General features: G+C 50.7%; 1 long non-coding RNA gene across 1 annotated transcript; it reads left to right on the top strand.

Moving 5' to 3' along the window:
- The first annotated feature begins 326 nt into the window (after window positions 1-326).
- On the top strand, window positions 327-6,767 carry LOC118908800 (uncharacterized). Its single transcript, XR_008994614.1, has 4 exons — window positions 327-1,075; window positions 1,187-1,351; window positions 2,692-2,958; window positions 5,524-6,767. It is a non-coding gene; the product is annotated as an uncharacterized LOC118908800 (long non-coding RNA).
- Window positions 6,768-7,818: the final 1,051 nt, after the last annotated feature.

The raw sequence follows: 7,818 nt of genomic DNA on the forward strand, positions 1-7,818 counted from the left end.
GCAGACCTGTGACCACCATCTGAATACACACTCCCCATTACCTACTTAGGATAAAACTTAGAGGTGGAATTAAATGGCCCAACGGCAAGCATATTTAAAATCCTGATAAATATCATCCAATTGCCCTCCAGAAACACCCACCATCGGTGGGCAGGAGGACGTGCTGTTGGTAGGAGGCAGTGAGAGGGGACGGTCACTGGCCCAAAGCACAGGGGACTCACCAGTCGTCCACAAGCCGGCCAGTGAGGTCTCCTGACTTGCCCAGCCTTCTGGGTGGCATTCGGGAACCCAGAGCAGCGGGAAATTAACAGCAAGTCAGGTCGGACTCTCACTTTGATTTCTAGAAGGAAAACTAGAGTTGAGGCCATATTAGAAAATATAGGTCAAATCTCGGTTTCTGTGGTTACCAAACACTGTCAACCACCAGCGACTCTCTCCCTGGGGGTGAGGCCAGGGTTCCGAGGCCTGGCAGCCCGGCCCGGCTCCTCTCGGTCTGCGCCCCCCGCCCCGCTCTGGGGCCCCGCTGGCCCTGGAGGGTCTGCAGGGAGCGCTGCAAGCGGACGGGGGCCTGCGGGGACCCTGCCCTCCACTTCTCGGGGTGGGGGTTTGGCCGTGCCGCGGATGGGCCTCGGGGGACCCCGGGCGGCGGCCCTGCCCACGCGCCTGCCGGCTGCGCGAGTCCGCGCGGCCGCAGGGAGCGCCCCGCCTGGGCACGGGCCGTGCCCGCCCGGAGGAGGGAGGAGGGAGGAGGCCGGCCGCCGCGGGAACAATGTGGTCGGTTGTTTTGCCGACTGTCAGCCTCGTTCCCGGATCCTCCTTTCCACGCCCCTCGGCCTAACCGCCACAGGCTCGGCACGCAGAGGAAAGAGCCCCCTTATTTGGTCTTGGAAAGAAAGGGGAAAGGTTATCCTCAGATGCCTGCGGCGTTGGGTCATCGGCCCGCCGCAGTCGGCCGCGCCGGGTGCAGGGCCGCGGCCCGCCGGTAGGTGGCAGCGCCGGGCAGCGCCTCGCCGCGACGCCCGAAGTGGTAAACAAGCCCGCAGGTTCCGGGTCCTCGCTCGGGGTCTCCTTTTGTGTGAGCGCTGGGACGGAGGTGGGGGTGATGGGGAGGTGGGGGCGGGGGGCAGAGGAAGGAAGAGGAGCGGGAACAGAAGCCAGCAAAGCCTTTTTTTTTACGATGCGATAGTCAAGCTTAAACATCGGAACATCGGCCTCAGTTGGAGGGCGTGACTTTGCCGTGTCGATTTCACGTGAACCATTCGCGAGGGCACGAGCGGATGCAGGCACCAGTTTTAGGGCCAGCGGGGGAGTTGGGGTGCAAATTCCGTGAGGAACATTAATGAGGCGCCAGGTAAGGCTTAGAAGCAGCTGGGGGTTTCTTTACCCCTTTCCACCGCCCCCTCCCTCTTCCTACACCCCTTTGCCAGCCTCTCAGGTGAGCTCAGGAGGTGGAGCGAGCCACCTGCCCTCTTCCCTCCGAGCCGGATGGGAGCAGAGGTTCCTAAGCACCAAGCACGTGCAGGCGGGCCGTCATTCACCTTTACCGCGCATCTCCCAACATACCAAAAAGGTGGAAATTGCCCTCGCCGTTTTACGCGGACTTCCCGAGACGCTGAGGTCACAAGCACCAAGCGGGATTTGAACCCTGGCCCTTCACACCTCAACACCAAGGCTTGTCCCACAGTTGGGAGTAAATTACCTCGCCCATGACTCATCCAAATAAAGCTCCTTTAATAGGGGTCATTCTCCAAAGATCTTTCAAAAGAACCAAAACATGAACGTAATTAGAACTTCTTAAGCAGAACAAAACAAAACAAGCGCTACTGCCGGGCGTGTACGTGAGTCTGGTGGATGAACCTGCTCCCCGGAGGTCGGAAGACGACCCGAGGTCAGCGAACCAGGGGGCATTAGCTTCTTTAACTGCCTCAGGGGCTCCTGCACATCCGCAGAGAGGCTCTGGGGCGGCATCCCGCCTGATACTTGTTGCTCCGCAGAGGGAAGAGGGGCCTGCTGAGCGGGACGCAGTGGCTAACTTTTATTTTCTATTTTAGGCAAGTTACAGGCAGCCTTTTTATTTGGCTGCGCCCATCGTTCTGCCTGCCTCCTAAGGGAGGTGGGGGACCAAAAATTTTCACCCAGAAGACCTGTTTGGGGTTTTTTCATCTGGAAATAAATTAGTTTTTCAAAGCCACACGATTATAGGCAACTTTTTAAAGATTTATTGGAGTGATAGTTTCATGCTTACGTTAAATGGTGTCAGTTCTCATTTTTTAAAAAAAGAAAGTTTGTGTGAACAAAATTAAATCCAAGAAATGTGGTTTTTCTCTATCTCTTTTGATGAAATAGTAAGAAAAAAAAAAGAGGAGAAAAACTGCTTCTATCACTTTTGGGGGATTTCCAGGTTTCCAAGAATTTAGCTAGCAGTATAGTAGATTTCCTTGGAAAAAATACAGCAAGAATATCTTGTAGATCATTGCTTTCCAGTCATTGTTTTATTGGTTCCTGATGAGAACCACTGTCTGGGTGGGTTTGCTCTGACATCTAGAGCCCAGGGCTCCATCCCAGAAGCCAAAGAGAGTCCTTAGCAGAATCAGGAATGTGGCAGCCATGCTTGCTCCTTTGTCCCTTCCCCGATGTGCTGGCAAACCAGCCTGGTATCCTCCGACTCACTCTCTGTGCTTGATCCTACAGCTCTCCCCATCATAAATCTTGATTTGGTTCTTGGTTCCTGGAATGCAGCAGCTGCTCGGATTCTGCTCTCTGATTATGACTTGAGGCAGGTAGAGCCCAAGGGACACCATTATGCACCACCATCATCTCAGGGACTGCCCTGTTTGGAGGCGCCGTAGTGCCCAGCCATCCAGCATGGACTAGGGAACAGAGATGCAGCCTAGGCCATGCTCCTTAACTTCTGTGTTCCAGCTGTTGTGAGGCTTTAAGGATTTCTTCATATGTGAGGTACTTAAAACAGTGTCTGGCCCCTTGGTAGCACAGTACAGCACACCTCCCAGGGTTTGGGGGACGATTAAATGAAATAATGCCTGTGAAACTCTTAGCCCCAGGGCCTGGCACTCAGAAAGATCTCAATAAATGTCTAGCAAGTAATATAATCACCTATCTCTTTTTGAGTGTCAGCTGTATGCTGCAAACAATTTAAGGCTTTTTATATATGCCCTTGAATCCTTATAGAAAACCTAGAATGTAGATAAAATTCTTACACATACAAGGAATTCAGGATCAGATGGGTTAAGTAAATAATCCGAAGTCACACAATATGTAGCAGGGCCAGGATTTGTCTGACTTCTGATTATTGATTATAGGCAGCCTGGAAAGAAAGAAGAAATCATAAGTAATCTTATCTTATATGGTGAGCTGAATGATTTTCGTGGGAGGGAGAGTTACAACTGACTCCTCAATATGAATGACTTAATTTTATCCCTGTGTCTTTGGGGTGGCTGTGGAACACAGTGATGTAAGACTGATTACACATGTAGACATAAGAACCAGTTGACAGTAGCCACCTTTGAGTTTCCTGTCATTGCCTAAATTCCAAAAGTTTCATGGGATCCTTATAAGCCCAGGCTAGAGAAAGCTCTGTGTACTGGCCAGGACTCTTTCTGTTTTTGCAAAAGACAGAAAACCAACCCAAACTTGTTTAAACAGAAAAGAGATATAATTGACTCATGAAGCTAATATTGGAAAGGTTAGGCTTCAGGCATGGCTTGATCCAGGAGTTCAACTGTATTATCTGGACTTGGTCTTATCCATATCTCTATTCTGGTTTCCTCCACATTGGCTTTATTCTCAGATTGTCTCCCTCACTGATCCTTTTTAGCCCTCACTGGTTTGACCTAAGATAAATTGGGTCCCTAAAAGAAATATCATGACTTCCTTTATTAAAAGAGGCTAGGGATGCTGGGCAGGCAAGAACAACAGATGTCCGCTCCCTCCTACCTGTGTGGCACCATCAATCAGAAATATGGTAGAGAAAAAACTTTGCTGGTGAACATTTCTGCCACACTCACATGTCCAGCAGGCAGGGGAGGAGTAAGTAGAACTGTTTCCAACTATGCAGGGGATGGAGGATGACCCGAGATCCTCATGTTTCAAGTCAGGCTAGGTGATCCTAAATGCTAGAGTGAAACCTTAATGTTACAAGGATTGTGTCTAGAAGTCTTTAGAAACCTTCAGTGTCCTACTGTAGCAAAATGCTTTAACAAGATAATATATAGTAACATAAATATAACATATTTACATAATAAAATGTTATAACAATATATGTCAAAATATATGTAAAAGTGGAAATATGTATATATAAACTATTATATATAAATTAATGTAAAAATGAAATAAGGTCCAACTGAATTTACTGAACGGAAATCCCTACAGATCCTCAGTGAGAGTCACCACACACACAAATCACAGTATAAACACAGTTACAAATCCACACTGAGGGTGAATGCCGGGCTGTTGGGCACGTTCAGTTCACCAGCTGTGTGATGATTCGTTCCTCACACCAATCTTCTGCAATTCTGATCAAATTAGCAACTTATTAGACGCTAGGGACCTTGGGTCACTTCTGGAACAGCCATGCCTGAGAACGTTCACTAGACAAGCTCCAAGGTATTGCTCTCCTGCCATGAAATGTGCCCTGAGCCAAGGACGTGGCCACTGAAGCATGTCCAATATTCAGGACAGAGGGTGCTGCTGGGCACCTGGGAGCTGGGTTGGCATGCGGGCAGCTCCCTGCCTGCCTGGGGTGACTTTCCTAGTGCTCATGTGCCCCTGCAGGACCTTTTGTCCACTCCCCCTCCTGCAGTGTCCCCGGTCACTGGTGTGTGGAGATTCAGGACCCCATTCAGAGCAGAACACTCGTGGTGCAACAGCCCTAAATGTCAATCAAGGGTGTCTGTTTGTCCAAGAACACTTCAATGTCATGTCCCACCACACAGGCAGCGAGCGAGTAAAACCAGCCTGAGCAGGTGTTGGCGTCTCCAGGATGTGTCTGCTCTCCTCCCATTTGTCCTGATTCTCTGGCCCTGGGCACTGTCACTTTGCTCCTCAGGTGCCCCTAATGTTCAGCTCTGTTTTAGACCTGAGGAAGTCGCAGTGGTAGCAGCTATTGAGCATTCAGTATATCCTAAGTTCTTTCATACATGGTTTCATTTCCTCCCCTAGCAGCCTGGGAGGACAGCATTATTAGCTTCCTTTTACACAGAGGGAATTGGCGCCAAAAGAGGCCTTGTTGTCACTCACCCCAAGTCACACAGAGAGGAAGTGGATGAGACCAGATTTAGTACCGGGCTCAAGCAATTCATGTTTCCATTTATCAGGTAGTTATTGCATATTTAGCAGGTGCCAGGCAGGGTGTGGAGCCCTGGGAATTCTTTGAGGAACAAAACAGACTAGACTGCCCTCAGCAAATGCAGTGTTTATTGGAGAGAGAGAGACCTTAATAGAGCAATCATAAAGTGGATTACTTCAAATGATGTATCGTGCTGTGAAGGATGTCTCTTCTCCTAGGTTCTCCTACAAGCCGACAGGGTTTGGATGCAAGTCGTTCACCTGGGGTGTGAGTGCAGAGAGGGAGTCAGAGAAAGAAGCCAAGAAAGGGCATGTCTTGGGGACACTGACCACTGCGGACGACTCTTCTTGCTGAGGATGCTCTTGAGAGACCGTGCAGACTCAAGAGTCCCCTCACTGAGGGGTGGTGGGAGCTGGGTGTTCATCACCAATTTCTGTCCCTCGCTGGTTGAAAGGCACGCGAAGGGGGCGTTAACCACCCTGACCCTCCCAACCCCCACAGGAAGCTGGCTGAATGCTGGGTAGCAGTCAGAGAGGACCCCTGGACAGAGAGAGGCAGGCGCTGGATGGAGGGACCCCTCCACCAAAGCCCCAGGACCCATGGGCCCTGGCAGTGTCTGCTCTAATAACCCCGAAAGCTGCATTTAGGCTAAAGAGGGTAGGTGAGAGGGAACAGAATATGAAAAGTGCAGAGGCAGGAGGGAGTGAGGGCTGAGAACTCGGAGGAGGCCAGAACAGCTAACCTGCAGGTATGTGGGCTGTGTGATGAGGCTGAGAGGTATGTGGGACAGACAAACCTTTACTGCAAGAGCTATGTGAGTCCTGGGAAGGCTTTCAGAGGTGGATGGCATGTCAGGCTCACATGTTAGGAGGATCTGTGTAGCTGCAGCATGGTCAGCGGTTCAGAGAAGGTCAGAGTTACAAGAAATGATTGGATAAGAGGTTCTTGAAGAGGTAGGTCCATGCCAGCTGGGTGTAGGCAGGTGGTGGTTGTGTGGGAGTGGACAGGAAATAAAGTCAGTGGGACCTGTGCTGTCTGCCTCCTTCACCCCATGTCCTGCCATGCCTCTGCCAAGGCCATTATTGGCCCTCACTGGACCCACTCCTACTGACCTCCCATCCCAAGAGTAGGTGAGAACACCTGAACAGAATGAAAGTATTTGCTGTGAAGAGGTGTAGCAATTAGGGCTCATGGGAGGGGCGACAGAAAGGAACTCTGGCAAGCTTAAGCAAGAGGGGCACTTATGGGAGGCTCGCAGAGCTCAGAAAACCTGGGTGGCTGAAGGACTGCACCTGAGAAATGGACAGGAACCCTTTGGCCCCAGATAGCCAGGCAGCAGGATCTCCCATTCTTTCATTCCCCAGACTACTGAGCGCCTGCTCTGTGCCAAGCATGGTCGGTCCAAGTGCTGTGGATAGAGTGAGCCAAGCCCTGTCCTTCCTCTCATGGGCCTTACATTCTTATGGGGGAGGGGGTGAGGGCAAGCAGTGAAAATGACAAGTGGTGGGGAGAGCTCATGAAGAAGAGTGGGGGAGGGGGCAGGGCAGGTATAGAGTGTGGGGGTTCTGCTTCACCTGGGGGAACAGGGTTGTCCTTTCCAGTGAAGTCATCAGAGAAGAACTCTGACTGAAAACACTGAGGAGCCGTGTAAATCTGGGGAAAGAGGTGGAGGCTGGGTGGTCATTGCCAATGGAGAAGGCTGTGGTTAGGATTATGGATTTCGAGTGAAATAGCAAGCGCCTGGAAGGATTTGAGCAGGGCTCACGCCATCTGGTACCTGCTGACAGGATCACTCTGACTTCTGTGCAGGGAGTGGATTGTAGAGGCCAAGGACGAAGCCCAGTTGGAGTACTAACTGTTAGAGTACTAAGAAAGTAGCAAGACACAAGATATTCTTTGGAGGTGGAGCTGAGAGTATGAATGGATTAGATAAAGTCTGAAGGGAAAGACAGGAGTCAAAACTAACTGCTAGGTTTTTGGCCCAAGGAGATGCTACTTACTGATATGGGGATGGCTGGGGAGTTGAGAGATGTGTTTGTATGTGTTGTGTCATGCTGAGACACACTTGACATTTAGAAGGACCCCTAAGGAAAGATAGGCACTCCAACAATCCTACATCTTTGTGTCCCTTGCTCAAGAGCCGAAGTCCTGGGGTGGCACGTTGGACAACCAAAAACGAGTGAGAATCCACTCTAAGACAAGTCTGAGGGGTAGGCACGGTCAACGAGCCTGTTGAGGGATATTCCAGCTATACAAGAGCCAGCGTGTGCTGAGTTGTAAGGGCAGGGGCTAGGGCCAATGAGCAGAAGCTCCAGATGGCAGGTTTTGATTTGGTGTAAGACAGAAATTTTCAACCCTTTCCAAGATCCCCTGGCCTCTGTGATGAAGCCATTGCCTGGCTCTTGACTCATTTAGGCACCAACTGGCCAAGCACTTGGAGGGATGCAGAGGGAGAAGGCTAAGCTCTGTAGGTGATCGAACCAGGGAAAGGGATTGGGGTGTTTGATCTGAGA

Source organism: Manis pentadactyla, chromosome 18 (assembly GCF_030020395.1).
Source record: "Manis pentadactyla isolate mManPen7 chromosome 18, mManPen7.hap1, whole genome shotgun sequence".
Lineage (NCBI taxonomy): Eukaryota > Metazoa > Chordata > Mammalia > Pholidota > Manidae > Manis > Manis pentadactyla.